This window comes from Apis mellifera, linkage group LG10 (genome assembly GCF_003254395.2).
Source record: "Apis mellifera strain DH4 linkage group LG10, Amel_HAv3.1, whole genome shotgun sequence".
In the NCBI taxonomy this organism is placed as follows: Eukaryota; Metazoa; Arthropoda; class Insecta; order Hymenoptera; family Apidae; genus Apis; species Apis mellifera.
The window spans coordinates 4,343,500-4,366,875 of NC_037647.1; the positions used below are offsets into that span (position 1 = coordinate 4,343,500).

General features: G+C 34.4%; 1 protein-coding gene and 1 long non-coding RNA gene across 3 annotated transcripts in view; both read right to left on the reverse strand.

Annotated features, from left to right (window-relative positions):
• The window catches only part of LOC409670 (protein tyrosine phosphatase type IVA 1), a 75,919-nt gene that overhangs the window by 34,419 nt on the left and 18,124 nt on the right, over window positions 1-23,376 (reverse strand). The gene's annotated exons all lie outside the window — the stretch shown is intronic.
• LOC113219046 lies at window positions 3,643-10,251 on the reverse strand. The gene is made up of 3 exons (XR_003305479.1): window positions 10,134-10,251; window positions 9,874-10,058; window positions 3,643-5,526 (listed from the first exon to the last, which is right to left on the reverse strand). It is a non-coding gene; the product is annotated as an uncharacterized LOC113219046 (long non-coding RNA).

Consider the following 23,376-nt stretch of genomic DNA (forward strand, 5'->3'; position numbering starts at 1 on the left):
CAAAAACAATTTCAAACTGGTAAAGTTCGAAGTTCGAGAACCTTTATGTATATATAAAACGATATTATTTTATTCTTTGAGTTTAGAATAAACGGAAGTACAAGTTGAAAGTTTAAATAGAATTTCTCGAAGTTCGTAAGTAGACCACAATATATCGAGAATCGATAATATTTTGATATTCAGGATTTTAAATAATACAAAATACAGGGATAATATGTAAGAGGATTCGAATATATTTTTTTTGTTGAAAACCTTTGATCGCCTGTTTTATATTTCATTTTGTTCGAAAATTGAATTTCATTTTCTCAATTGGAAAATTATTAATCCAAAGAGTGTACAAAGAGTTTTTGAATTTTCATTCCTCTTTTACTGTAAAATTTTGTCTTCACGATTTGAACTATTGAGTTTCGTGAATTTCTGAAAATTGAAAGTTCCGTTTATTGTTTTTTATTTAATCTAAGAGAATCTTAGATCTGAGCTTCATCTCTTCTTTGGATAAATTAGAAATTTTCGATTAAATTTTAAACGAATATTAGATAAATTGAATGCAAAGTTTTTCAAACTTGTTATTATAAAAGATTCCATTGAATTTACTTTATTTTTGGATCTTGAGAAGAAAAGGATAAAAATGAGTGAAATAAACGTGGTTCCACTGGAGAGAGCCATTCTTTGACGAGGAGTAGCTGATCTGAATAAAACATTCAAAGTGAACAACAGAGAAAATTTATTAAGAGGGAGGAAATTGAAAAAAATATAATTCGAGAACAAAGGGATGATTCAATTTATGGAGAGAAAATTCATTAATAATTTGTTTGATGAATGGGATTGAATGAAATCTTTCGTATTCGAGAGGAAAATTTTTATATTCTTAAAATCTAACAAGAGAACAAAATTTTTTTAATTTAAAAAACCCCGTTCAAGAAAATCATTTCGAATAATCACTTTAAAGATCTTTGCATCGTAAAATTCTTTGCAAATAAAAGATATCAAGATTAATTCTTATCTTAATTTACATACCTTAATTTACATGAAATTACTTTTATTAGACCCAGAATTTATGATACTGTTATGATACTGTATATATCGTTCGTAATAATCAAACAAAGAATGTCAAGAATAGCGCTGAATTTTAAATAGGTCTTCTTTGCTAAAAATAAAAAAAAAGAAATGAAATAAAATCGTTTTGGAAAAATTTGGATTCGAATGAAATAATCGATCGAAAATTCATGGTTGATGATAATACACACAGATAAATAAAGATATTTGTTTAAAATACAGTCGCTTAAGCTAATGCGATACTTTATTCGTCTGGATAATTTTAATAACCAAATATATGTGAGAATAACAAGAATATATACGTAATATCATACGTAAATATATATTAATAAAATTTAATGAATAACGTTTCCAAAGATGAAATTACGTATATTTTCAAATGTTTACACGTGCAAATACATGGTAATATTAATTAATAATTTCGAAAAGATACATACAGAAAATTAAAACGCGTAATTATAAAATTAATTAATTCGAAACATGAAATTATATTTCGCGTTAAATAACGTAATATATTCTTGAGAAATTTACTAATCATTTCTAAAAAAAAAAAAATAATTCATTCTTTGCTTGCACTATCACGAAAAATATTTTTATTTTTGATTATGATCGATGAAACACATTGTACAACATTGTACACTACTTCCAAATATTTATTCTACATGAATAATCATGTCAGAGACAACGCTTGATATCCTCCATATATTTAAAATATTTTATCACGCACTATAACAAACAATAAAATTTCAAAAATTATAACGCATCCAATATGCAAATATCTTAGAAAATGATACAACGTGCAATTTAATTTTTTTATTTTATAAACAAATATCTCCCTTGTCGTAGAAAAAAATTTCCCAAGATCCAACAACCCATTCTTACTCACATTAACCACCTTCCAACACATCTTTTATCCACTCGTGAAAATCGAAAAGGCGAAATATCCTCCAAGACCACTACTTTTGCTCGAAACCAAAATTCTAAATCCACCTCTCCCCCCTCAAAATTCCACATTCCAGCCTATCCACAAACACTATTCAACTCCTCTTGCATATCTATTCATCCACAGTCCACGAGCATCCCACGCGCGCCTCGTCGACCCATAAAATATTAACTGCCCCGCCATCATCGTGCCTCCGCAACGCCGACGGAGGGATGATGAATTCCTACACGTGGCCACGTGTCAACTCGGTCGCGGAAGGAGAGGATTCCACCCACTCTATCGACCGTTCGTCATCCGTCTTTGCGCAGGAGAGCGTTCCAGACAGGAGAATTTTTACATGTCGAAACCGCGAAGGACGCGTGTCGCGGGCCGGCACGTGCGATATACACCGCGTAGGAGGGGAGGAAATCGTTTCTAGGATTGCGCCCCGTTGCATAAGATTGCTCAGTTTTCCGTGGCAACAATCCGCATTGCGCAGGCTCGATGCATTCCTCCTGCGAACGCGCGACTCCGGTTTGAAACTCGCGTGTCTTCCGTCCTGGAATTTCATTCACGCGCTCTCGTTGCTTTCCTTTCTTAATTAGAATTTTATCATTCTAAGTTTGTAAATATTTATTCGCAGGGAGAGATGATGTTTTATTTTTAATTATTTGATTTTTTATCTCGGTTTTTCTTTTTTGAATTCTACGAGATACAACACGGTTAAAATTTATGGAGCGTGTGATGTAGGAGGAAAGGAGAGTGTATCCGAATAATTTCTAAATTATTGCGTCGCGTTGGTTGAAATACTGTTCTAATATAGGGCGATTGTGCAACGTTCTGCGTACTTCCTTTGGTAGGTGGAGGCGTTGCATTTGTAAATAGAATCTGTTGTATCTTTGTTGCGACGAAATTCGAAAGATTGAAATTTCGGATAAAATTTATTTATACTTGGGCGAGAACATTTATTTCTAAAGCGATCATCCAGAATTGTCTTTGAATAGAAGCGTCGAATTTCCTGTCGAGAAGGATATTGAAATCGGATTCGAGCATAAAGTGTGATATTTAGGATGAGGAATTTATAAAATAGGATACAAAGCCCGTGTACAAAGCCACGCAGAAACGTAATCGACCGATAAGTAATTCGTATGGGTGGTAGTTATTTTTGGACATCGAGTTTGCATTGGAGAGAGAGAGAGAAAAAAAAGGAAGAAAAAATTTATCGATAATCTGGATTAAAATCTGCCTCGATAATTTCATCTCGAATTATTTGCACTCTATAATTTTTAGGAAATAAAAATATCTCTGATGAGTTTGTGGTGAATGGAAATTTGGGAAAATTTATTTTCATCCCGTAACTTTCTCATTTATGAAAAATTTGTTAAAAATAATATACATTAAATTAGAGAATAATTCACGCTTCTTTTTCCCCGTTTTTTTTTTTCTTGAATCAACTTTGAACAATCTCCAACTCGAACTATTTTGGAAGATAAACACACGGAATATTATTTTGAAGAACGTAGAAACTTCACCTCTAAATATTAATCGTACGTCAAAAGAGAGATTCAAGAAAAAATAAATGACGATCGAAAATAGATAAATTAGAAAGAATTTACGAAATAAAATAAAAATATAATAAAATTTGTAAGAAAACTTATTTTATCTACTAGAATTCTATGCAAAAGTAAGTTTTCGTTGGAAAGTTTTTTACCAGAAGAAATTAATTTAATCTGTGCCGTAAACGAAACCTTAGCTAGACCGAATAAATCGCTAGATCGCGTCGAGTTACCTTGTATCGGAGATTTATAAATACTTCTTTCAGATTAGAGAAGCTAATTGATGTGTAAAAACAGTCCCGAAAACCAACCAAATATTAAAAACTTTTCGATCGAACAATTCTTTGTTTAAAAGAACACTGAAAAAAATATTGAAAAAAAAAAACAAAATTCATCCAACAAAATCTCTCTATAAACAAGTAAAAATCAAACATTTTAAAAGATAATTTAACCAAAAAAAAAACATCTTCTATATCAAAAAAGAGCCCTATTCAGCCCTAACGAACGACCTAATCCCTTTCCTTCGTCATTCAGACACGTATTACAAGAAATCGTGCCCAAAGAAACAATTATCTCCACATCCATGGAAATCCATTATCCACTTCACCATTCCATTTCACATTGAAAACGGCGCGCGCCGTTTGCTACAAAAATTCGCTGCGGATCGAACGTTGGTGACGTCACGGATTGCCACCAGCAGTTGGAGTGGGTTGTGACGTCGAAGCGGTGATGACGTCAGCCCGAGTCGCGACGTCACGAGTCTGGCCAACCCCCTCCGCTCGTCTGGTAGTAAAAGCGCGGTGGAGGGTGGATGGGTGGGTGGACGAACGTTTCGGCTGGTATCCGTGCCGTTTCACCCTCTCCGGTTCGCGACGAGGCGCAACCCCTCGTCGTCACAGTTCTTCCAGACGACAGACAGGGGATTGAACGAGGCGAAGGGCGACGAACCGCGGCCATTAGACAGTGCCGCGCGTACCCGTTTCACCCTTTGTGTGCCTTTATATAGATTTCTTTTTCTCTGTATGCGCGGGGCGTACTTATTCTCCGGGCTGTAATTGAATTAAGAAGAAACGAGGAGTCGAAGTAGGTAATATTACTCGACTCGTTGTCCACTTACTTTCTTACACGCGATTGTTTAAAATAATTAACATCTTCCTTTGCGTTCTTATTTTATTTTCTTGTTTTCTTTCCATTAAAATCCTGTTTGCCTTTCCTTTTTTGTCGAAATTGCTCCAGTAACCATTACATCGTCAGTGGTAATGAGTTCTGCATTTTCTACGAATAAATGACGGATAAAATAATAATAAAAAAAATCGTATAATATCATCATTTCACCAATTTCAGGAAGAGAATAAGTAAATCTTTCGAGATAAATCTAGCAAAACTAGCAATTCAAAAAATTAATCAATTTTCGAACGAGTGATAAAAAGATGCCCTCCTCTGTGCACACGGCCCAATATAATATCAGTTAGTGTGGTAAATTTAGTAGAATCTAGATTTGTCGTTTTGCCGTGCATCATCGAGCATATCAACGGAACAATGGCGCCTTGTTCTCCATCTGCCGTGCTTCCTTAACCGGGAATACACTTTGGACTTTACTACTTTGTCCACGGGATTCCGACTATGCAAACGAACCTGCGGTCTCTCTGCGGCAACCTCACAGCCGTATCCATTCGTTTAGCAATGTGACGTGTACAACACGTAGCCTCTCCCCACTGTTTTAACAGATTTATTCTTCGGCGCCATTTATTATCCGATCGATTTATAATCCAATGGCGGGTGGTCGTTCCATTTAAATTACAAAACGCGCTCGTTTTATGGAAATTATTATTTAAAACGCGATTCAATATTCAAATTTTGCAATTGAAAGGTAATTAAGTAATTTTTTTTTCTTTTTCATTTCTCCAATTTTTGTCGAGCTTTGCTTTCGTCAATTTTTGCGAAGATAAGATAATATTTTTTAAATTGTATTGTTTCGCTCGTTCTTTCTATCTGAAATGCAGAATGATAAATGTTCGTAGAAAGATAGATTTAAAATTATTATTTTTTTTTTTATATATATTTTAGAGGGCAAGATATATTAAACGTTTATTGAAGTTTTCATCGAAGATAATTTTTAACATAAAAAGTTAAACTAACTTTTTATACATTGCTATTTTTAACCCTGTTCCCCTGTAACCTCGAACAAAAGAAAAATAAAAAAAGAAAGAGGATTAAAATAGTGCTATAAAAATAAATAAAACTAGATACTTTAATAGATAGACATACCATTCTTCCGACTTTTTTTTCTTACTTTTATATATATATATTTAATCAAATGATCTATCAATAGAATTCTCTAAAAATACGAAGTAACGAATTGTTTTTCAATTCTTTCAATTTCTTTCTATATTAATCTCGAAACCGTTTACCAAACACATCAACAACTGTTAATGTTTTCTAAAATAACCAATCATATCGTAACGATTGCCTTGATTGAATATTAAAAATTCTCAAACGATTAAACCCTCTCGAATGAACTCCCAACTTTGGGAATCCAAATATCCAAATCACCAATTATCCTTTCCCTTTTTTCCCTTGATCCCTATCCAAGCCAAGAAATCTTCGACAAAAAAACACCTCCCCCCTTCAAACCTCGTTTTACTCGATTTCGAACACGTTTTATCCTCGAGTACCATTCTGCTCGAGCGTGAATGTTACAAGGAAAAAGAAGTGAGGGCAACGAGGAGGAGTGTTTCAGGTGGTCGTAAAATCGATATCGCAACTAGGACACTGGGTTATTCGGTGAATGATGATAAGAGGTTACCTCGAACGATCACCGCCGATAACGGTAAGAACCAGTGCTGGAAAAGGGGGGTTGGAATACCTCTCCAGGGTGACGTGGTCAAGAATAAACGGCCGTGAAGAAAGAGGAACGGTGAAATTCGCGGGAATAAGTGAAAGGGAGGGAGGGAGGGAAGGGGGAAGACAAATCGGATGGAAATTAACACGCGGATTTCCCTATGGATCCCTTAAGATTTCTCTTCTGACATATATCAACCAGACATATTTTTATATATACCTACTTTTCTTCGTTTCTATAAAATTTTTGTTATTTGCACATTTTAATGTTCGATAAATAAATTAATAATAATTAACGAAGAAGCGAGGAACAGGTAAGGCAAAAATATTTAATCTGAATTAACGTTTAATTTCAACGTTGGGTTGCTAAAGCGTCCCACGTTGGCGAAACTAGCAATCTTGTTTGACCTCATAGATATTTATAACACTGGTAAGATCATTATCAGTAAGGAAATATACGCGCATGTAGAGTTGAAAATATCACATGAATGAAAAATTGATCTTGGAAAGCCGATTTTAAGTGTCCAAGTATAATTTTGACAAATATCCTTGTGTAAAATATAGGAGAGGAGAATATTCGAAGAGGGGAGGATTCAACGTTACCAGAATATGTAATTTTCTTCGTATTTGTATAAACTGTGTACCATCAGATTGCAAAATAAATAATAAATTAATCCTCAAGTTGATGTTACATACAATATTGGATAATCGAAGTGTAACAATTCAATGCGAATAATTAAAATAGATTTATACGGTTTGTTGCAATGGAAAGTAACTTTTTTCCTTTCTGAATTGATCCACTTCAAGTATCCAGCGGAATTCAATTAATTATTGCAACAACGTACTCGTTGCACAATTTAATACGAGATGGGAATAGAAGAAGAAGGCGAAATAAATTATGAATGAACGAAGATAAACGATGAAGATATAAATTATGAAAGTTAATTTCTGTCGTGTTATGCGCGTTATGTGTGCGGCGAGATAATAAAAAGAACGAGTTTCTGCATTTTAAATAAAGATAACGCATTAATACTTTCATGTTGCACTTTCTTTTTTCTTTAACGATTACGAAAGAGAAATGAGTTTAAAATAATATACTTGATATTTCATAATTGGACGAAGATTTTCTTTACGATCCAATATTTATTAATACAATAAAACAACAACAAATTGATGATTTGTTACTACTAATAACAAATTAAAAAAAAATAAATAAATAAACTTTGAATAACAAAATAAGACAATGAACTTTTTACCTAAACTTACAGAAATAAAATAATAAGCATTAAAACATAGCAAAAAATAAAAGAAAAATTTTAATAAAAAACAAAATTCTAAAAAGATAATTAAATTATTCCTGGTCGAAAGCGTAAAGTTACAAATTAATTTAATCAAGAGTTTAAAACATATAATAAAGCTGTCAAATGCAAGATAAAATGTTGAAATTACATCTCCTCCGTCTTTATATAAGGTTATGCATGCACCATTAGCATTAGTTTCAGCACTTAACCCCCATAACGCCCCTGTACAGTTTCGTGGGGCATTATCAGATCTTAAACGATCCAAGATTCATCAGCATAAACTAGTGGTTCTCAACTTGTTCGAAAATGCCTTTTCAGCATTATTTAATAACTTTCTAATCTCGACTTGTATTTAATGTAATTGTGCAATAACGAAATACAGCTCGATAAATGGCAAGTTTTTATTTGGAAAAATCGATATTTCGATAATCGTTGAATTTTGGCGTCTAAACGATATCTTGAAGATATATTTTCGTAACTGACTATAGAATAAGTTGGATGGATGCCCAAAAATTCGCGTATTAAATAGAATGATATTGAAATTTAACCCTGATATGGTTTGCTGTTCCCCCTCTATTTTATCGAATATAAAAAAGTGAGGGAAAGAAATAAATATAATGATATAACTCACCGATAACGTTTTTTTTTTTTTTTTAAAGGAATTTTCGTTGAAAAGCACTTATCTAAATTTATGAAGTGACAATAAATATCAATTGCATATTATCGAGAGTTTAAGTGATTATTACTCGCGTTATCGTGTATAAATTTTTTCTTAAAATAACGTTACAACGATATATTTCTTATCTATAGATATTTATTATCTATATTAAGTTCTCTTGTAAAAAGAATTTAATAATAAAGTTGGAATTAAATTTCAAATTCAATTTTCACGATTTTACTTACTACTTTAAATCTGTTCGATCCCTCAATAAAATCTTTTTCTAAATTTTACTCTAAAGACAGTTATATCTTCCCAACGACTCAAACTTTACACCATCCCTTGGGGATTATTCCAGGCTTGAAAATGCAAGAAAATATTAATAAGGATATAAAAAAGAAGAACCCCTATTTCGAGAAATAAAATTTCTAAAGTAAGAAAGGAAAAAAGGTTCGAACAAAAATACGATTTATGGCGTTTCTTACAAAGTTGTGTTTTTTCAAGGAAGAATTAAGAAGAATTCTTAACCTCATCCCCATCAGACCTTGAAACTTTACTAACTTCGCTAATAATAAAAAAGAAACTGACTAATAAAAAAAAGAAAAATTATCCCCTCCACCATTATCCTCAACTTTACAACAAGGATAAAAATTACACTACCCACGTTACCCTTCAAGATTCAATGGAACAAAAACTAAAAGAGAAAGATTATAGAAGAAAAAAAAAAAAAAGAAACAGGCAACATCGTTTTCACTGCTGAACCGAGAAGGCATCACGGTGAATCACGTGATTTCACAGATTAACGAACACGTTTGTATCCATGTATTGGCTGCAGGGTAATTGTCCGGCCACGCGTTATACGGCAAAGTGGAATCAACCCACTCTCCCTCTAAATTCGAGGGGGTAACAGCATTACCGTGGCATCTCCCCTCTCGAGATCGAACCCGACAGAGTGAATCCCACAGACAGTGGCGATCGTTAAGCAAGGTCAGTGACATCGGTCGTCCAACCCGTCTACCGTCGAATATCTTTTTCATCGAGGCTATATAAGCCCCCGACGCGTCCTGTCCGGAGTGGAATATTCGTGTTTCTCTGTATAATAAATTGGTCTCGATGTCTAGACAGCTGGTAGACCCGAGAAAATTATACTCCTTCGTTGCTCCTTTTGCACTTCGTTCCATTCTTATTTTTCTAACGAGTTTTTCTAACCTTGCTTCACACGATTTTATCATTATATGATTATTCCCTGTTTTCAACATTATTTTATTATTGACACTTCTTGATACAAGTTTTTCAAATCTGTGAAATATTCTTGGTATTGTAATTCATTATTCTATATTCTTTTCTTATTTGCAACCTTTCAGATTGTTGTTACTTTTAGTTTTATAATATATTTTTGATACTTCTTTTTTTAATTTCTCTTCTATTATTTCACTTTTAGCAATAAGAGGAAAATGATATGTACAGGTATCAAGATATAGCAATGAGACCTTTCAACAATAATTAAAGCTTAAATAAAATAAATATAAATCAACAAACCTTGTTCATCAATGTTTTCTCTTATTTAATGGAATTTATTGGCAGTTTACTCTATTTCTGAAGAAAAATTATTGTATAATAATCACAATTTTAGAATTTTAATGGATATTGAATATGCCTTGTTCATTGTACCACAGATTTTCTTTTAACCTCTCAACAAGATGTCATATTAAATAAAATCATATCTATGAACATGCAATATTTTATTATTTCAAGTTAACATTATCTGCTAAACATTATTATAAATACAAATCACTCACTTCAAGAATCTTTTTCCGGCATACAAATATCCATTAAATATCCTTATCCCCCTCCTTTTTTTCCTCTCAAGCCAATATATTCCATTATCCCTTTTGGAGTAAGCATCTAAATGATTATTGTTACCTGAAGCGAGGATGGTGAGGGTTTCAACAATAGGAAAAAGCAAAAGCCAAGAACGTTTTCGAGTAAACTCTGCACAAGATGCGATGATTAATGTCCATTACCTGAAATCAGAAAAACGATTTTGTTAGTAAGATGAAGATAAGACAATAGTAGGAAAGTATTTATCCTCTCTCGATTAACTAACGTTAATTAACGTTAATTAATAACACAATCGATACAACAACAACAAGGCCGAATCGAAACGAATCGTTTTGTCGCCCCGGCGTGAAATTCACCGCGACGGCGGTTTTGAAAACCTGTTGAACTGGTTTCTTATTTTTAACCGGATCGTCTTGTTTAACAGAGAGCCGATTTTAATGCCGATATCACACATCCGTTGCTCGCTCCGTGTATACGTGCTTTATGAATATAACGTGCAACAATATCGTTAAATAGGCGGCCATAAAAATTTTCAACCGGTCCTCTGCAATTTTGCACAGGGACGTTTACCCTCGTGGAAAAAAAAAAAATAAAAGTGTCTCGATACTTAAAGATACCGGATCGAAGAAGAAAGAAAGAAAGAATATTGTTCTCTCGAAGAATAATGTGTTGAGAGGCGTGGCTGTTTGACTATGTACCTTGAGGACGAACGGCAGGTGCAGTTATATGCCAGGTATAATTCTCGGAATTTTGTAGTTTTTAAGAATTCTAAAGCGCTTGGAGAAAGTTTTCCAATTTATTGAACGGCAATATATCATCGTAAAAAAAAAAAAAAAAGGTCTCGGTTATGGACATAACTCGAGAGAAATTACCGAGTAATTTGCATACCTGTCTCCGGGACACACCTGCCGAGTGAAGGTAACTCGAGATCGACCATCTCGAAGGGTGAGTTCACCCCATTTCTTGACTTCTTGAAAAGACCCAATCAATAATATAATTTTTATAATATTGAGATAATGTACGAATATACAATGCAAATTTAAGTTTGTATTATAGTTCAGTGAATTAGAGAACTTCGAGAAACAAGATTGTAACAAAAGCGAATGATATTTTTAAAAAATCCTCTCATCCCCCAATCCACAAATTAACCGACTATTAAATCTCTTCGAGCCTAAAGACTACAAAAAAAAAATCTTCAGATCTGTAAAACAAATAGAAGGATTACACACATATATATATCTAATCCACTTTTCTCCCATTACGTTTAATTTCACGGTCCACGGAGTTTTATCCGAAAAAGTAGAGGCCAAGTAAAAAAAGGGGACGAAGGTTGTAACTAATTACAATACGTGTCACGATTTAAAGGCGATCGATAACCGCATGGACGGGTCATCTTGCACAACCCGATCGTGGCGAGCACACTTTCACGAGCCGCGAATAACCTCGAACGCAACAAAATTAATTCAATGTTTCCCCTCGATAGGATCGGCCACTATGCTGCGTCGCAATTACACGAAAATAACGGACGGTAAAAGGCCGCGGTTTATAATTAACCGGATCGATACACGTGTAGACATCACGTTGCCATCCCGAGCCCCGGTGATAAAGGAAAAACCGGCCCGGTAATTGTTTCTCAAAATAAACGAGGTAAATAGAGTCGAATGGATGGGCGATGGTGATGATGGATGGCCCCGTCATCATCGTGCTCGATCTCTTAATCTTTCGATTGTGTACGATCGAGAGAGGTCCACCATAGGGGGTGGAGGAATTTTTTCACGTTGGAGAATAATAATTTATCAAGGCTTGTTTTTTTTCTTTAAATTTATGATTAAAATGGATCGTAATAGACGAGATACTCGAATTGAAGAGGTAAGAATAAATTATTTGAACAAATAATTCCTAAGCGTGGAGGAGTTTTTGCAATCTCACGATAAAAAGCAATAAACAAAATTGTAGATACCGACTCTACAATTTGAATAAGTGCATAAGTGGTGAAAGATAAATTTTGTTTTGATAATATTAGAACTAGTTGATGTTTTCTATGATCGTATATTGTTAGAGGAAGTCAATATTCCGTGATAGGATTACAGAAATAATATATGCAAAATGTTGGATTAAATGGAAAGAAAATTGTATATCGATAATATCGTTATTTAAATAACATTAAAATCAGTTTTTAACGTGTATTATATTTATCGTGGTAATTAATTTTGAATCCATCACTGTTATTCAAATAAGAGATTAAAGATCTCGCGGAATTTTTAAATTTCTCGCCTGAATAAATTTTCCTTCCAACGAGACAGATTCAACAGGTTGAATTTGAATAGTAAACGCAGAAAAATCTTCCTATTTTTTTTTTATAAAGATCTATAATTTCGAATGTACCTCATCGCGTTTACAATAATAAAAAGGAAATCTTTTTTGAAACAGGATCTTGACTTGAATTCAATGTCGTCAATATTTAAACATAAATCTAAAATTGGAAAAATTTTTATAAAAAATAGCAATGCATAATTTATCTAATAATCCAAAATGATCAGACGCAAATTCATACGCACATTGTCTCAATTTGATTATCTAGTTAATCCGCGTTATGTCGCGAGAAATGCATAACCAATCCGTCCCAATATGAACGAAAAGGGTTAAAAATAATCCAGTTTCCAATTTTAACCCTTTTCATCGCTCGAGAAGTGGTATTAAATGTTATGGCTATGTGTTTACACGATAAACGAGTTCATTGATACAAGCCTTCATTGTTCACGAAACGATCCGCTGGTTTATGTAATTCGAAATAATTTTCTCGAAATAGAATTAACTTACGCGAGCCTATCATCGAATTTCCCGCTCCCGCAAAAGGGTATGGATATGGATTGCGCAATGAGGATAATTAACGGGTAGGTGGTATTTAATTCTCTCGCCAATTACGTCGATAAAACGTGCGATTGTGAACTTGCAACAGATGCCAGCGGAAATGATCTTCCATATTTTTCTCCGGATAATTAAAACGTTTCCACATTGCGTCGTATTAATTCGATTACTCCAGCTGTCTTCGTTGTTATTGGGCTAACTATGCATTAACGAATCAATTATTCGTAATTTAATGTGGTGAAATCTGTTAATATTGGTGAGAATGATATCCAACCAAACCTTGTTTTTTCCTCGTAATTCTCATTACGAATTATGTAAATGAGATTATTTCTTTTTTTATATTTTCCTCTTTCGATCATTCGAATCAAATCATCGAAATATTCCGTCCACTTAAACTTATCTTTAATAATCGATCAAATAATTAACTAGAACTTCACTCTCAAACCTATCGCTACTATCGTCCATAGTCAAACACATAAATTCAAATTTTAATCCCAATTTCAAGCGTGTTGTACATTCGAAATCACTTACACATTGATCCGAAAACCCTTTTATCCCACGGTACACTGCCCATTATACTACTTTCCCAGTATTTGATCGTTCTTCGTTTACTCGTCAAACATAACCTACAAAGTGAACAAGACAGACAGAGAGAGAGAAAAAATGTAAAAGAAGAGAGGGGAAAAAAAGTTCTCTGCAAAAAAGAAAACGATAGGGAACACGCAACGAATCCTACTTTTTTTTTTTTCCAGACACTGTCTGGATCGAAGAAGCCATCGGGAGGCAAGGGTCGGAATACTTCTGGTCACCGACCTTAATTTTTCGTCTCGGTAAAATCTCGGTCGGTAAGGTCACGTCCTGCCAATAAAGAAAGGGAATGGCACACACGGTTTGCCCGCCGTTTTATCGTGTTGTTTGCATAACACCGGTACACTCCGGTTGATGAAAACAAAGCTGTTTGCATCGTGAAACATCATCCACGTGGGTTGTGTCTGCCACTAAAGAAAAGCTGTCGAGGGTGGCCCACCGAACGGCTCTGTTTATCGAGCTTGATTCAATCGTACCGACCGTCTCGAGATATGATGGCGATACGGGTTTGAAGAATTCTTCGAACGCCGAGTCGGTAGCCTTTATGACGTACGATAATGAGATTAAATTCAGAGAAGAGGATCACGGTCACGGTTGTGCGATATACTTATATATATATATATTTTAAATTTACATAATTTCCTTCCAATATAAAAAAAAAATGTCAAATAATTTGGTGCATTTGCAATGAGCTGATTAATTTGATTATTCAACGGACTTTTATTCGGTTATTTTAAACTTTAATTTTAGATTAACATAATTCGATCATTATGGAGGAAATGATACGTATCTCGTGCTAACTAAATCTCCATTTCGGTTTTCCCAAAGTTTTCAAGTCTCTGCCGATTTGCATCCGTCGAGCATATACCTTAACGGGTCGAGTGATTTTACCTGGCTACATTTCTTCAATCGATTACACGTTGTGTATATACTTGGAGTAGGACATAACAATGTTACATAAATTGATTCCACGACATAGGTGGCCTCCTCGTAGTCTATGCAGATCGCTTTACAGGCGCACTCGGATTGCGCTTCGCTTCGCCGGGGGAGCACTGACCCTTTCGTCCGATTGTGGCCACGGAAAGAGAAGTATCATGGAAGATACAGCCGAGATGCAGATTTTATCTTGGGTTTCTCCTTCGTTTTTTTTTTCTTTTTTTTACTTTTTTTTATTTTTTGGACGAAGGAGTATCGTTAGTTGGCTTCGAGACAAAAGGAGGTTGAGATAAAAGTGGGATTCTGTATCGTAATAGAGGGTTAGTTTTTTACAGGGCTGTTCTCTTTTTCCTCTTCTTTTTTTTACTCTTGGAAATATCTTGGATATTCTTGGTTAATAAATAGAAGGAGAAACTTTATTTTATTTATATAACGTGACAGAAAAATGGGACTCGATATTCTCAGAAAATTAGATTATCATCCTCCTTCTCCCAAGAATTTCAACAATTTTAAACTTTAAATTTAGTTTCGAGATTATATATTTTCTTTCTTCTCCGAATGCATTTATTAAACGTTCAGAATTAATTTTTAAGTCGGAAATGAAAGAAAAGTATAAAAAAAATATCCCTCTCTCGTTTTAAATCATTCGATCAGCATGAATAATTCCTATAAAAAATTTCGAATTGTGCATCGCATTCCTTTCAATTTCTCGAACGGGATAAAATATTACGACGAGCGGGTGGCAAAAATTTTCGCGGTTTCTCGCTTTTATAAAAGTCGCAATAGATCTCTCGAACCGGAAGACTTTGGACGGGGATGGATCCTAAAGGAAGAAGCAGAAAGAACGAACAAGGAATTTTACGGTCGTGTGCGTGTACCAACATCGAGGTGCAGCACCAAATTGTTGAAAAAAAAAAAAAAAAGGAGGATCGAAATCTTGGGAAGCTTGCCAAAAATTTGACTTTCCAAGAGGATTAAAATATCTGGAAGATATCGTTTCCGTTTTCGTTTCGGTGGAAATTTTGCATCTTGGAGATACATCATTTTCTTTTTTCATTATTTAATATCCGATAAAAAGTTTCTTGAAATCTAGAGATCAGAAATAGATAATGTTTAATTATTCGTTTGGCGCGAAATTTGTAACAAAAATTACAGAGATAAAATTAATAGTAACACTTAAAGAGTTCTGTCAGAAATTTTTTCAATCCCTTTTCTCCTTCAATTTTATATAAGAATTGAAAGATGCTTATCTTGCGTGATTTACATTTTTCCAAAACTACTGCAAAGATAAATTAAATATCCAGCTATTGATCATCAAGAATTATTCTCTATCAAAATTTTAAAATTCACGCAACTATCCAATTATTTATTTCCCCCTTTTCCCCAACTATTTTTAAACTTTCTAGGTCGCAGAACAAAATGCACGTCACCACCTTCCCTTCTCCTCTTCTAATCAAATTAAATTAAAAATTCAACAGCCCCCCCTCCTCCATAAAACCCTATTGGATCGACGAGCCAATAACTCGCCCTTTAATCAACATTTAATTAAAACACGGATTCATCCTTTTTTTTCTTCTTTTAGTAAATTAAAATTAATCTATTATTTCTCCCACGATTACACCTACGCAGGTAGCCATCTATTTCCTATCAGGAATACGATATTTATCCGTTTCAATTTTTCATCGTCAACGGTAAACAACGCGTGGCCAAGAAAATAAGATAAAAGGAATTCGAGCGAAAACTAATTAGACCGTCGACGGCGAGGCGATTTTTTTCCCCCCTTTTCCTTTTTTTTTCGAGAAATTGCAACCGTCGGGCGAGATACAAAAGGAAGATACTTAAAATATTACGTAAACCGTTGTACATTGTTATCGATATGGCGCCATACGTGCAACGTCAAGGCTGACTAATGTCTCGCCAATTGAAAGCAATTTGAAAGACATTCCACGCCATTCTCTTTGTTAACCTGTTTTTATCGTGCCATTTGTCGGTCGTAAATTCCTCTTCAGTATGAATTAAACAAAAAAAAAAAAAAAAGAAAGAAAAATTGACGAGAGGAAACAATGCAATTCAATCCTTTTTAAAAAATTAACCCTTTACCCCTTACCAATTATATCTAATCGAGAACTTTGCTTTTACATCGTAACATTGTTTTTGATTTTTCTAACATCTACAGATAAATACAAAATTAACCCTTTACCCCTTCTCAATTATATCTAATCGAGAACTTTTACACTGTAACATTATTTTTGCGAATTTTGATTTTTCTGACATCTACACATAAACACTACACGTAAACGTGAGATAAGAGATTGAATATTGGGATTGAAACGAGAGAGAAGTATCGTTGAATGATTAAAAATTGATAGAAAAAATAAAATTCCCTTCTGGATTCTCTCTCTCTCTCGTTTCGTATTTCTTTTCGAAACTCGGTTACCAGGCTGTATTCGACGCATCTGAGATAGACAATATGTGATACGTAACATTATAGCAATAATGACGTAACTGTGGTCACACGTTTGTACGATTCTATCGCGACGAAACACGAGACCGAATGGAACAGATATACCCGTTAAAATTAAATGGATAACCGCAGATACATCTGTGGACGTTACGAAGTTGATTGTAATTAGCATAAATATAATTAGAACGGATTGTAATTGATAACATGGCGGCACGGTCAAATAATAGTTGGATCAACGGATTAATTATCCGTTAATAATCACGAGAATTTCTGCAAGATTAATTTGTTATACAAAATATAACGACGACGATTATTTGAAATCGAAAGGGGAACAAGGAAGAAGAAATTTGAAAGATGGACGAGGGATCGTATTGAAAAGAAAAGAAAGAAAAATCAAAGAGGAATCAAAGACACGTAACGATATTAAGAATAATACCCTCAAAGAATCGTAAGGTTTCGAGAACAATTGCGGTAGCTGCGCAAACAGCAACAATAGCAATGAAAGAACTTCAATGGCCACGACTTTAGTCGATTTACCAGCGTTTATTTACCAGGAAAGATATAGTTTCTTTTCCCTTGCAGAATCTAGTAACCCAGAAAACGTGGACATCTTTTATACGTAACGCGTAAGTAAAAACGTTTCTCATTTGTATTTCCTTTCCTTTCCTTTCCTTTCCTTTCCTTTTTTTTGTGACAAACTCCAAGTAGGTATAGCATTCACGAGGAGCGTCGCGAAAATAGAAATGAGCAGCTCTTTGCCTTGGGGTGCGGTGCAACGAGGTGGCGTGTGTCTTCACAAAGGGTGCACTTGAGGAAGAAACAGTTGTCGAGAGACTGGTTGGAAAAGAGCTATGCGTGAAAAAAAAAGAAATCTTCTGGAAAGATCCAGAATTGAATTTTTGGAATGGATTCTATATCAGCTTCCAAGTTTCAAGTGCTCGTTGAAGATTACATTACAAAATCATCAACTATTTTAATTATCAACATTATCCTTCTTATATCAAATAAAATCTTCCTTTCTAAATTTTACAAAAAACATATCCTCTTCTCATCAAAATCCGAACAATTCCCGGAAAAGGAATCCCTTATCGAGGAAAAGGTCACGAAGAAGGGCGCGAGTGGATATGCAGAAGAACTGTAACCGAAGAATCATCATCATCGTCGTCATCGAGCAGACTCGTGGACCCGTCTGCCCGAGATAGCACGGTAACTCAACTCTCACACGTGGCGGCAGTAAAAAGGAGAAGCGGAGAGGTAATCTTCGCGGACGATAGCGAGAGGGGGTGGTAGTCGAAAGGCGAGACCAAAAGGGAAGCGGAGAGATAGCTTGTGCAGCACACGCTTCTGTTACTCGATCGACGAGCGCGCACGTGTGCGATATTTTTCCTCCCGTTTCTTCGTCCATTTATAGAAATGATTTTTATCTTCACCTCTCATTCTTCTGAGTAACGAATTTTCCACGTTTGACGTATGTAAGATATATCAGAGAACAGCCTTTTTTTGAACAGCTATGTACATTTTCGTGAAATTCGAAGACATTCTTGTTTTTAAATACAAATCGCAGAGCTTGGCTTGTTTCAAAGGCGAGCGTGTTTTATCGCAACGATTGCGGGTAATGAGCGACGAGGATAGCAGCTCTCGTGTTGGCATCGGCTCGGTTGTGCGTTAGCCACTCCTTGCTTCCTGTTCCGATCGTTCACCGTTATATAATGTAATGCAATTTACATAACAGGAAATGGTAAGCGAGGCCTCGATCCAGCAAATTGTAGGCGTTACTGAACACTGTCATCAGGTATCGTGGCTGATCGATTGGTGAACAAGAATGTGCGTAAGGTGCGACGAATTTGCCGGAAGAATTTGGCTTCCAATCGTCGTCGAAATCGGATCGAAAAATAATCCTTTTCTTAATTGAAACGAACGAAATTAATTAATTTCCGAGGAATAATAATTTGCATACTACGATTTATCAGGTTTCTGAAGAAGAATTTTTACTTAGGAATAAGATTCGAATCTGTTCTTTTTCCTATTCTTTAAAAGAATTCTGCGATTGAAATATAAATCGATAAAAAGTAACAATGATAAAAACTTGTGGATACAAAGTGAGGAACAACGCGAGAAGAACATTTGAGAACTTGAGAATAATTAAAAATGATAAATTATATTTCCTTTCGTAAATTATTTTTAATTGATTACGATTAAAGATAAAAAATATTATATATGAATGAGAATCGACCATTTTATCGCGGTGTCCAAAGATTAAAAGATTATTTTGAGAAAGTTTAATAATAATTAATCTTGATCACATTTTGCCGAGTTTTCTTTGAACAATAATCGAGTTTTTTTCTAATACAGTTATTCCGTACAACAATCGATCAACAACCTTGACCCGCTTTTCTGCCTCATTTTATGCTAACTAGTTTCACGAGGATTGAAATAAAAAGCATCGTACAATGAACGATTGATAATAAAAAAGGGGAAACCTATTCCATTTCTATTCTTCTGTTTAATTTTTTCTACCGACCTTGTTATTTTTCCAAAATGGAAAAACAATTTGGAGCAATGAACGTATTCGTTCAAAAGAAATTTTAATTTCAAAAAAAAAAACTTCCAAATGAAAAATTTATACAAATAATCCCCCAATTTATTCCCAAATATTAAATACGAACGAAAAGTCTTCGAATTTACCATTTTTGCGCGATAATAAAAATCCTAAATATATTTATCTCGATTATATTGGTCGAATAAATAATCCAATTTTTTTTATAAAAAGTCTATCGAGTCTCCATTGAAATGGAATTCGATATAATTCTACAATAAGATCCTAAATTGAAATTCATTAATATTAATGAACAAAAACTATCATCCAGTATTACAATCAATCGATCACGAGAAGAACTATCTATAAATATTATAACAAATATTTTTCTCCTTCAGAAAAATCACAAAAATTGACAATATTTTCCAGGTATCTAATAATACTAACCAAAAATCCCTCTTTCGATCATTCAAAACCCATTTCCATTGTCCCCTTTCTCCGAATCTAAAAAAAAGAAAAAGGTATTTTTCCTTAATTTTTACCAATACTATAATAACCGACAAAAGTATTTCCCTCAAAGAAAATACTTTTCGAAAGGATCCAACTTCCGGTATTCCAACACCAACTCTATTTTCCACTCGTGAATTTCTCCCTTTTTCTCGCTCGAAACCGTGAGTAGCAGCAAAGGGAGAAGAGAGGCAGGAGAGCCGGTGTATAAACGGGGTTGCGAGTGACGCGTACGATCGATCGGCATTCACTCGATTGTTTCGCGAGTGTTTTCTAAACGTTCCCTTTGTTCCTCATCTCCGGCCATTGTTCTTTGTTGCCGATACATAGGAGCTCGTTACGCGCGCGAATAAAACGCGCGCCGTGTTTGCACGCGTGCGAGCGCCGCGTTTTTCGCGTGTATCGCACGAAAATTCACCTCTTTTTCCTCTTCCTCCCTCCCTCCCCTCTTTTTCCACGAGGACAAACAGCGAAGAAAACTTCTCTCACCGCCTCTGTCAAAGAAGGAATCGATTAGTACAGTCGTCACTCGAAGGAGGAGGATCGTTGATTCGTGAGAAGTAAAATTTTGAGAAGATTTTTGGAAAGAGATGCATGTTATACTTTTGTACGTAAGATAATACTAGCCAGAATCCAGAAAAATCTAATCAATTCCAGGAACTGGCTCCATCCACATGTCGCCTCTTCTCCATCCATCTCTCTCAGTTCGTCCACTAAGCTCATCTCATTCACGATATTTCTGATATTTTTGAGATCCATCCTCGTTTTTTAACTAGGGATCAATATAGTATGAATACAGAGATATTCATAAATTCAAGTCTATTGAATACTTCATTTTATGAAATAGAATTTCGAATTAAAGAAAACAAAAATGTGACGGATAAAATTCTAATAACAATAATACCTGTCTTAATTCACTCATATTTTTATAAAATAAGGAGGATTTTAACGTTGGAAAAAGACACTTTGTCCCTGGTCGAAAATTCAAAAAAGGAAATCCCGCTGAGACAGAGAGGGTTCTGTACAAAAACGAAGGCCTAGGCACGGCAAGGACTTGAAAAGATCCAGTCACGTGTGCTAAATTTAATAAGCATTACACAGATGAAATACGAGCACTCGAGTAATCCGATGTCCCCGCGTAAACTAGATGCGCACGTGGTCTTGTAAAGCGAGAAGCCAAGGTGATAACGAGATTTCTATTCAGAAAAATCGTGAACCGCGTTACCCGATCGGGATGAATTCCCTGAACGCCTCTCTTCTATCCATCTCCATTGGGAGATCCAAGGATACCGATCATCTTCGCTATCTTTCGCGATTATCTCCTTGTTTCGACCCCAACTATTTCTCGAAATATTTGTATTTCTACGATCATTAATCGGTCGAATCCAACAGAAATCGATGAGCGAGGAAGACGTGATAAGAAATCCCTTCACCTGTCGAAAGAAAGAACGAACTCTGACTAATGAAAGGTCGAGCATTTCTCAAGAATTTGATTTGTAATTTTCGAGAGGAATTAATCGAAATGTGAGAGACGAAGAGATTTGCAAGAAGATAGTTTCATGTGATCGATAGATCGATTGTGAGACTTTTAACGATCGTAATTAGGTCAATGGAAATAATTAAATAGAAGAATCTTTAAGTAATCTCTCTATTTGAACTGATCTAATTCAAAACTAATTCAAAACTATCGAAATCGATCATGTTGAAAAGTTAATATTTTGCATATATATACTTTTATTGAAATGTAAACCTAATTTCTTCGTCTGTATTTATCTACATACTTGAATCCTTCGAGTATCGACAATATATATTTTAATTAATATAAAAAAATATTGTTGAGCACGAAAAGATAACACTTATTTCACGTGGGTCATCGATGATCCACGATCTGATAAACTAGTAATAAATCGCTTTTGTTTTTTTTTTTAATTTATATTATTTTTACTCGAAGATTTCAAAACAAAACGTCGATAATATATACAGATTTTTCTTTCTACATCATTTCCTTCTCCTATTCAAAATTAGCTCGGATGAGTTAAAAAAAGCATTTAGTAGTAACTACAAGTCACTTAACAGTATAATACAGTATTGTCACGAACGCGATATTCTGAGTCATGACATTCTGGATTGCACGACGTTAATTCACTTTATGCAATCCCGCGAAATCTTTAACGAAATCAAACAACCAATATGCAAAAGAAGGAATACGTAAAACTTACCGCGAAGATAATTAAAAATTTTTATCATAAGGTAACAAAAGATGAAGCTAGCCCGAGTTACATTTTGATATAACAATTGACAATTATTTTTCTCAAAAAAAAAAAAAAAGGAACGACTCGAATAAATAAATATCAAAACAATTTTCACTAACTTTCCTTCAAGAAAGAATCACCTGTCTTTAAATTCACGCTTCTGGAATTCCAATATCACCTCGGATGACTAACATGGCAAGCTGTTTTTCTAGTAAAACTTGCTTTAAAGCAAACAAGTTCTCCTCTATCGCCGCTGACTAATACCCCGTGGTGTACGTTCTTTTTAAAGAGATCCCGTTCGCTTCAGCATGAGTAACTTCTGACCGACATCCATCGAGATCTCTCCCTTTTCCTATTCTATCAATTATATCTATCTATCTCGTTTTACACGATATCGATGGTTAATATGCACCAGATATCTAAAAAAAAAAAATTGATAATCGATTAGTTTGGATAAATATGCGAAATGAATTATGGTAATGAAATATTTCTCTTATTATTGCTTGTACATTCATCGTACAATTATTGGAGAGCTTTCTTTAATATAGTCTTGTATAGTATTTCTTATTTCTCGAGATATCTAAAATATTTTATCTTTTGAAATCTTATTATTATTATAAGATACCTTTGATACTAATAAATTCTAAATTCTACATTTCTGTTTTACATTTATTAAAATTTAAAATTAATTCGATTAAAAAATTGCCTAATAATAAACGTGGTTTGTAAATGGCGCGTTGAAAAAAAGATGCATGTCAAAGCAAACTTGCATTATAGGTTCAGAGAAAACATCCTGTTAGCATTTTATGTACACGTTCTCTATATATATATATCATTTATACATTGATGTAGCGCATTAACTCTTTTATCCTGCTGATGATGTATACGTGCACGCAACATTGAACTTACAATTATGCTAATTAAGAAAATAAGTAAAGTTATATTCGAAACGAAAACTGAAATGTTTCCGCGTAATTTCGAGACGAGAACTTTGGAATGTTTTTCAAGAAGACCTCTAACAATGCGGATTCGCGTTTATCCGTATCCTA